Consider the following 9,649-nt stretch of genomic DNA (forward strand, 5'->3'; position numbering starts at 1 on the left):
TATTAATCTTTATAGCTCAATGAGGAAAAACTTGTTAAAGAAATGGAGGAAAACAACCACAACTGGAATGAGATCACACCTAATAAGGGCAGTATTATAAATAAAACTATATCCTATCCCCTCATTGCTCACAGCAAGATGGATGTAGGCACCTGGCTGGCTCAGTCAGTAGAGCATGCAACTCTTGATCTCAGGGCCATGAGTTCAAGCTCACACTGAGGGTAGAGACTACTTTAAAAAAAAAAAATGGGGGCAGCCAGGGTGGCTCAGCGGTTTAGCGCTGCCTCCCACCCAGGGCGAGATCCTGGAGACCCGGGATCAAGTCCCACATCCGGCTCCCGGCATGGAGCCTGCTTCTCCCTCTGCCTGTGTCTCTGCCTCTTTCTCTCTCTCTGGTCTCTCATGAATAAATGAATAAAATCTTTAAAAAAAATAAAAAATAAAAGACTGTATTTATTGGAGAGAGAAAAAAAGAGAGAGCACAGATGGAGAGGAAGAGGGAGAAGCAGAGTCCCTGCTGAGCAGAGAGCCCGACTCTTGACACTGGACCCTTGGGGCTCAATCTGAGGACCCTGAGGCCATGACCTGACCCCAAGGCAGACGCTCACCCAACTGAGCCACACTGGTACCCCCTTTTTAAAAGATTTTACCTATTTTTAGAGATGGGGGGAATAAGAGAGAAGGGGGAGCTGAGGCGGAGGGAGAGTCAGGACGGGGCTGCATCAGGACCCTGAGGTCATGACCCGAGCTGAAGCTAAGAGGCCCCTGAACCAACTGAGCCCCCCGGGAGTGCCCAGCTTCGTTCTTTCTTGAAAGGAAACCCCAGGGGCACTTCCGTGGCTGCCCCATCCGGGCTAGACTCCGCTCTGCCATGTGGCGGTGCCCTGCTCGCCGTCGCACGGTGCACAGAAGACTGGGGGCCCCCGAGCCCACCGCTGCATCTCCCGCCCTAAGACCAGGCTGCAGGGCCCCGCCGGATCTCAGCTTTGAGGTCACGACGAATTGGGCATAGGGCTTACTTAAAAAATAATGATAATGGGGAGACAGACGTTGAGAGAACGAGAGGGAAGGAGAGAAAATGGCGTCCACGGATTACAGTACCTACAGCCAAGCTGCAGCCCAGCAGGGCTACAGGGCATACACCGCCCAACCAACTCAAGGATATGCACAGACCACCCAGGCATATGGGCAGCAGAGTTATGGAACCTATGGACGGCCCACTGATGTCAGCTATACCCAGGCTCAGACCACTGCGACCTATGGGCAGACCGCCTATGCAACTTCTTATGGACAGCCTCCCGCTGGTTATACTACTCCAACTGCCCCCCAGGCATACAGTCAGCCTGTCCAGGGGTACGGCACTGGTGCTTAGGATACCACCACTGCTACGGTCACTACCACCCAGGCCTCCTATGCAGCTCAGTCTGCATATGGCACTCAGCCTGCTTACCCAGCCTATGGGCAGCAGCCAGCAGCTACCGCACCTGCAAGACCACAGGATGGTAACAAACCCGCTGAGACTAGTCAACCTCAATCTAGCACAGGGGGTTACAACCAGCCCAGCCTAGGATATGGACAGAGTAACTACAGTTATCCCCAGGTACCTGGGAGCTACCCCATGCAGCCAGTCACAGCACCACCATCTTATCCTCCTACCAGCTACTCCTCTACACAGCCAACTAGTTATGATCAGAGCAGTTATTTTTTTTTAAATCTTTTTTTTTTAATTTTTTTTAAATTTATTTATGATAGTCACAGAGAGAGAGAGAGAGAGAGGCAGAGACACAGGCACAGGGAGAAGCAGGCTCCATGCACCAGGAGCCTGATGTGGGATTTGATCCCGGGTCTCCAGGATCGTGCCCTGGGCCAAAGGCAGGCGCCAAACCGCTGCACCACCCAGGGATCCCTGATCAGAGCAGTTATTCTCAGCAGAACACCTATGGGCAGCCGAGCAGCTATGGACAGCAGAGTAGCTATGGTCAACAAAGCAGCTATGGGCAGCAGCCGCCCACTAGTTATCCCCCCCAAACTGGATCCTACAGCCAGGCTCCAAGTCAATATAGCCAACAGAGCAGCAGCTACGGGCAGCAGAGTTCATTCCGACAGGACCACCCCAGTAGCATGGGTGTTTATGGGCAGGAGTCTGGAGGATTTTCCCGACCAGGAGAGAACCGGAGCATGAGTGGCCCTGATAACTGGGGCAGGGGAAGAGGGGGATTTGATCGTGGAGGCATGAGCAGAGGTGGGCGGGGAGGAGGACGCGGTGGAATGGGCAGCGCTGGAGAGGGAGGTGGCTTCAATAAGCCTGGTGGACCCATGGATGAAGGACCAGATCTTGATCTAGGCCCACCTGTAGATCCAGATGAAGACTCTGACAACAGTGCAATTTATGTGCAAGGCTTAAATGACAATGTGACTCTAGATGATCTGGCTGACTTCTTTAAGCAGTGTGGAGTTGTTAAGATGAACAAGAGAACCGGACAACCCATGATCCATATCTACTTGGACAAGGAAACAGGAAAGCCCAAAGGTGATGCTACAGTATCCTATGAAGACCCACCAACTGCCAAGGCTGCTGTGGAGTGGTTTGATGGGAAAGATTTTCAAGGAAGCAAACTTAAGGTTTCTCTTGCTCGGAAGAAACCTCCAATGAACAGCATGCGGGGTGGTATGCCTCCCCGTGAGGGCAGAGGGATGCCACCGCCACTCCCTGGAGGTCCAGGGGGCCCAGGAGGTCCTGGGGGCCCCATGGGTCACATGGGAGGCCATGGAGGAGACAGAGGTGGCTTTCCCCCAAGAGGACCCCGGGGTTCCCGAGGGAACCCATCTGAAGGAGGAAACGTCCAGCACCGAGCTGGGGACTGGCAGTGCCCCAATCCGGGGTCTGGAAACCAGAACTTCGCCTGGAGAACAGAATGCAGCCAGTGTAAGGCCCCAAGCCTGAAGGCTTCCTTCCACCACCCTTCCCGCCCCCGGGCGGTGACCGTGGCAGAGGCGGCCCTGGTGGCATGCGGGGAGGAAGAGGTGGCCTCATGGACCGCGGTGGTCCCGGTGGGATGTTCAGAGGTGGCCGCGGTGGAGACAGAGGGGGCTTCCGTGGTGGCCGGGGCATGGACCGAGGTGGCTTTGGCGGAGGAAGACGAGGAGGTCCTGGTGGGCCCCCTGGACCTTTGATGGAACAGATGGGAGGAAGAAGAGGCGGGCGTGGAGGACCTGGAAAAATGGATAAAGGCGAGCACCGTCAGGAACGCAGAGACCGGCCCTACTAGACGCAGAGACCCCGCAGAGCTGCATTGACTACCAGATTTATTTTTTAAACCAGAAAATGTTTTAAATTTATAATTCCATATTTATAATGTTGGCCACAACATTATGATTATTCCTTGTCTGTACTTTAGTATTTTTCACCATTTGTGAAGAAACATTAAAACAAGTTAAATGGTAAAAAAAATAATAATAATAATAATGATAATAATCATAGTGTGTGGAACACAGCAGGCACTTGTTGAACTAGTGAATGAATGTACTTAAATCTCTTGCCCCTTCACTTTGTAAAGGAGAAAGAACCCCTGCCCTTCCTCCACCTCCTCTTTACCCTACATCTCCCAAGTTCTGTCCTCTCTAGTTCTTGGTTGTCAAAATTGGTGATATTTCTATTCTATTCCTTAACCTTCAGTAGACCTTTGTTACTGTTCATGGTGATTCAAATATAGAAAACCTCTAAAAAAGCATTTACACATTATGACTGTGTGAAGAATGCACGACACATTTTAGTTGCTTACATTTCTTGTTTTCTTGCTCTCCATTCATTGATCCTCAAATTTTGACAAACTCTTAATCACATCTGTTCTAACGAATTCTTTTTTTGCCCTAGAGAGCGCCCTTTGGGTCCTCAGCCCTGAATTTCAGGCTGTCCTGGTCTTCCCACAACTGGCATCCTGGGTCTTTCTTATAGATTGGATCCTCTGTGACCTGAATTTTGTGTCTTAAATATTTTTTTTTAAGATTTAAATTATTTATTCATGAGAGACACAAAGAGAGGCAGAGACACAGGCAGAGGGAAAAGCAGGCTCCATGCAGGGAGCCCGACGTGGGACTCGATCCCGGGACCCCAGGATCACACCCTGGGCTGAAGGCAGACGCTCAACTGCTGAGCCACCCAGGGATCCCATTTTTTTGTTTTTCATGTTCATTTTTACAGAGTGGATTTTAGAACAGCTTTCTTTCTTTTTTTTTTAAATATTTTATTTATTTATTCATGAGAGACACAGGAGAGAAAGAAGCAGGCTGCCCACAGGGAGCCCGATGCAGGACTCGATCCCCAGGCCCCAGGATCAACTGCTGAGCCACCCAGGCATCCCTTAGAATAGCTTTCTAAGAAACAGTAAATAGGTTGTAAAACTTCCGAATCCTGTCATCTAAAATGTAGTGTCTCAATGTGACATCTCAGAGCGTCTGGGGAGCTCAGTTGGTTGAGCGTCTGCCTTTGGCTCAGGTCTCGACCCCGGGGCCCTGGGACCAAGGCCTGCATCAGGCCCCCTGTTCAAGGGGGGAGGTCTCCCTCTCCCTTTGCCCTTCCACCTCCCCCCCCCCCGCCCCCCGTCATGTGCCTGCTGTCTCTTCCTCTCTCTCTCTCTCTCTCTCTCTCTCTCTCTCTCATTCTCTCTTTTGCAAATAAATCAATAACATCCTAAAAAAAAAAAAAGAGAGAGAGACCCTGGGGTGGCTCTGCGGTTCAGCAGCTGCCTTCGGCCCAGGTCATGACCCAGATCGAGTCCCACGTCGGGCTCCCTGCAGGGAGCCTGCTTCTCCCTCTGCCTGTGTCTCTGTGTGCCTGTCATGAATAAATAAATAAAATCTTAATTAAAAAAATAAACTATTAGGGGCATGTGAGTGACTCAGTGGATCAAGCACCAGACTCATGGTTTCGGTTCAGGTCATGAGCTCTCAGCAGTGGAATCAGCCCCACGCTAGGCTCCACACTCGTGAGAGTGTCCCGCTCCCTTTCTCTTTGCCCCCACCCCACCTCCGCTCGCACACACTCTCTGTCTCTGTCTCTCTCTCAAAATGAATGAATAAAATCTTTTAAAAAAGAACTATTTCTTACTCTGATTATTCTGTATCATATAATACTATCCTTGTTTCATGCCTTGGTCTCTCTAAAAGTATTAATTAAAGTTAAGTTGCCAATTATTTTTAATTCTCTTCTGTTTATAGAATCTCTATGTCCTTCAAGGTCATTTTTTTCCATTTGATTATTCTTTCTCTGCATAATTTATTTGCCCTTCTTTACCACTGCCAATTCTTCCTTTGTTCCACACTCATGAACATATCCATCCTCTAGTTTTACCATCTCTTATTTCACTTTTCTCAATGTCTCTCACATTTGTGCATATTAAATTATAAAAGTAGTAGATACTTGGGGGTGCCTGGCTGGCTCAGTCTGTTGAGCTTGGGATTCTTGATCTCAGGGCTGTAGGTTCGAGCCCTACATTGGGTGTACAGATTACTTAAAAATAATTTTTTTAAGTAGTACATGTTCTTTGTAACATGTTTAAAAACACAAAAGGTGGGCAGCCTGGGTGGTTCAGCAGATTAGCACCACCTTCCGCCCAGGGCGTGACCCCGGGGTCCTGAGATTGAGTCCCATGTCGAGCTCCCTGCATGGAGCCTGCTTCTCCCTCTATCCGTGTCTCTGCCTCTCTCTCTGTGTCTCTCATGAGTAAATAAATAAAAACTTTTTAAAAAATAAAAACACAAGAGGGTTTTTTTAAGTAAATTAATCCCCCTCTAATCTCACCCCTTGAGGTAACGATGTTAAAGGCTTATTGTAGCCTCTATGTGTTCAGAAACATATAGAAATACCAGTAAGCATATATAGATTTTTCTCCTTTTCAAATTTGGAATCAGATTCTATACATTATTCCACAATTTCTTATCCCATTCTCCATATTACGGTGTACAATCTACACTCCTTCAGGTCAATATATATAGACCCAACTCATTCTTTCTGAATAGCTGCACAGATTCTTTTTTTAAAGATTTTATTTATTTATTCATGAGAGACAGAGAGAGAGAGGCAGAGACCCAGGCAGAGGGAGAAGCAGGCTCCATGCAGGGAGTCCCATGTGGGACTCGATCCCAGGTCCCTGGGATCAAGCCCTGGACTGAAGGCAGTGCTAAACTGCTGAGCCACCCAAGGATCCCCTACACGGATTCTTCAGAGCAGTTTTCCCTAATTCATTTAATCATTCATCTTTGGTGGATATTTAAGATTGTTTTAGGTTTTTGCCACTAAGAACAAAGCTGAAATAAGTATCCAAATGCCTTTATCTTCAGATATTAGTACCTTTTTTTAAGATTTTATTTATTTATTCATGAGACACAGAGAGAGAGAAGCAGAGACAGAGGCAGAGGGAGCAGCAGGCTCCCTGCAGGGAGCCCGACATGGGACTCAATCCCTGGACCCCGGGGTCACGTCCTGACTCAACCCCTGAGTCACCCAGGCGTCCCAGATATTAGTACTCTTTTTTAATATATTTTTTTAAATTTTTCTTTATTTATGATAGGCACACAGTGAGAGAGAGAGGCAGAGACACAGGCAGAGGGAGAAGCAGGCTCCATGCACCGGGAGCCCGACGTGGGATTCGATCCCGCGTCTCCAGGATCGCGCCCTGGGCCAAAGGCAGGCGCCAAACCGCTGCGCCACCCAAGGATCCCCAGTACTTTTTTTTTTTTTTATATTAGTACTTTTCAAATAGATTTTAGAAGTTTGAATTTTTTTAAAGATTTATTTATTTATTTATGATAGACATAGAGAGAGAGAGAGAGAGAGAGAGAGAGAGAGAGAGAGGCAGAGACACAGGAGGAGGGAGAAGCAGGCTCCATACAGGGAGCCCGACGTGGGACTCGATTCCGGGACTCCAGGATCGCGCCCTGGGCCAAAGGCAGGTGCCAAACCGCTGAGCCACCAGGGATCCCCCAGAAGTTTGAATTTTTAATATCAAAGGGAACACATAGCTTTTATTTTCTTACATATGCTTTTTGGGCGGTTGGGTTTTTTTAAGATTTTATTTATTTGAAAAGAAGATTTTATTTATTTGAGAGAGAGTTTGCATGAGTGGGGGAGGGGCAGAGGGCTAGAGAGAATGTCAAGCAGGCGCCCACAGAGCAGGGAGCCCAGCGCAAGACTTGATCCCAGGACCCTGAGATTATGACCTGAGCCGAAGTCAGACGCTTCACCGATTGACCCACCCAGGTGCCCCTACCTGTGTTTTTAAATATTCCTCGAATTGCTTTCAAGGAGGAAAGCTATTACACCCGCTCCCTAAAGTAACACTCTTGTCAAAGTGGCTTGCACAGAACACGTATAACCATCGTTAATAGGTGTGGGTTTGGGGCGAGGCTTGAAGGGGGTAACTGAAATATAGTTGACAAGAAACATTGTGTAAATTTTAGGTATAAAACATATTGATGTGGTACATTTATATATTATATAACTGCCACTGCAGTGATAATTAGCACTTCTCTAATGTCACATAATTATCATCTCTTTTTAGTAGATGGAATAATTAAGATCAAGTCTCTTAACAAGTTTATTATAATATAAAATTATTATTATTATTACTTTTAACATTAGAAGATACTAATGTGTTACTCCCCAAAAGTTGTAGCAATTCATGCTTCTATTGTGTTGAATAAATACAATAATAAATTATATATACCAACTATATATATAATGTGTGCGTTTGTGTGTATATGAATTAATGCCCATTCTCACCTACACTAGGTATAGCAACTGATCTTTGCCGGTCTGTTGGGCAGCTCATTTTGTTTTAATTTCTCTGATGAATAGAGAAATTTAGTGTCTTTATTAGATTTACTTACTATTCAGAATTCCCCTTCTATCATCTGTCTGTTTATATCACTATTTTTCTATTGGGTTGTTGACTTTTTCCTATCAATTCATAAGAGATCTTTGTATATTGAAAAGTCATCTGTTTATATGAGTACATTTTCTTCCAACTGTACCACTTTTTCGTGTTTATTGTCTTCTTTTCATTCCAAAATTTTTATTTTTGACCAGTACTGTTTTTCTTTTATGCATTCTGGGCTTCTCTGTAAGTTTACCCGAACCCCAAGATTTTCCATTGTCCTAAATTTTCTTCTGATGTTTTTATACGTTTTTTGGATTTTTTTTTCTTTGTTTATACTTTATTTCACCTGAAACTTATTTTTGCATAGAGTAAGAATCTAGGGGATCCCTGGGTGGCTCAGCGGTTTGGCGCCTGCCTTTGGCCCAGAGCGCGATCCTGGAGTCCCGGCATCGAGTTCCACATCGGCCTCCCGGCATGGAGCCTGCTTCTCCCTCTGCCTGTGTGTCTCTGCCTCTGCCTCTCTTTCTCTCTCTCTCTCTCTCTCTCTGTCTATCATGAATAAATAAATAAATAATCTTAAAAAAAAAAAAAAAAAAGAATCTAGATTTGCCTTTCCTCTGATGGAAAAGCAATTGCTACTTAAAGGACAAAAGAAAGAGAGCCAAACAGCCCAGACTCTGCCCTCCTTAGCCTGAAATTTAAAAGTGAACTCCTGGGGGATGCACCTGGCTGGTTCAGTAGGTGAAGTATGCAACTCTTGATCTCAGGGCTATGAGTTTCAGCCCCACATTGGGTGTAGAGATTATTTTTAAAATAAATAAATGAATAAATAAGAAATAAGAATGACCTCATGGGTCCTGAATTTTTCCTTGCCAGTTTCCTTGTGAGAACTCTAATAACCAAAAGACCATACAACATAGAAATGATAGAATTAGCATTTTAAATATTACACTGAGGTAGAAAGGAAATGATTCCAAAAGCTGAAAGCTCTTTGGAGGAAATAAAATACAGGGCAGACATCTTCTGTGCTCTCTTGCCCTTCCTGCGCCTTCCACAGTATGGGTGCCACGATGTTTCTGGCATGCTGAGGGTGGTCAGTAGATGTATTGGACATCTTTCCACATCCTTTTGGACCAGAGTTTAAGTATTTCAGCAGATTGGAACAAATTAGAGAATCTGTACTTTGTAAGCTCTATGCTAATTATATCCTCTGTGTTAATTTTCCTATTGTCTCAGTAATCAGTTTGGTCTTTTGAACATTCCTTTACATTTTCTGCTAAGCCACTAAGACAGGTCTTCAGGGCAGCGCAGCTTAGAAGAGTTGTGACAGCTGGAGGGATGTCAGACAAGGGACTGTGCCACTTGGGGTGGGTCCAAGTCATTCCCACCTCCTGACAATGAGACTCCCACCCACTGCTGGTATTGATAGCTCTGGGACTTGTTTCGATAAAGGAAGGTCTCCCCTGCAAACCCCTCTGTTACTTGCACCTCCCCCTCCAACGAGAAGGTCACGGAAACCCAAACACTCAGAGCCACTCATGGTCAGTGCCCTTGTGAGTTTATTAAAGCACTGGTGGAAAAATGGCTCAGTAGACCCTTGGGTTATAACTGCCTGTACTAGGCTCACAAACCTCCCTCTGACCTTCTCTACTAACCTATGGAGTGAGATCCTTTTTTTTTTTTTAAAGATTTTATTTATTTATTCATGAAAGACAGAGAGAGAGAGAGAGAGAAAGGCAGAGACACAGGCAGAGGGAGAAGCAGGCTCCATG

General features: G+C 46.1%; 1 pseudogene; it reads left to right on the forward strand.

The window, feature by feature from the left end:
* The first annotated feature begins 1,051 nt into the window (after positions 1 to 1,051).
* Positions 1,052 to 3,451, forward strand: LOC121481299 (annotated as a pseudogene).
* The last annotated feature ends 6,198 nt before the right edge of the window (positions 3,452 to 9,649 follow it).

Source organism: Vulpes lagopus, chromosome 23 (genome assembly GCF_018345385.1).
Source record: "Vulpes lagopus strain Blue_001 chromosome 23, ASM1834538v1, whole genome shotgun sequence".
Lineage (NCBI taxonomy): Eukaryota > Metazoa > Chordata > Mammalia > Carnivora > Canidae > Vulpes > Vulpes lagopus.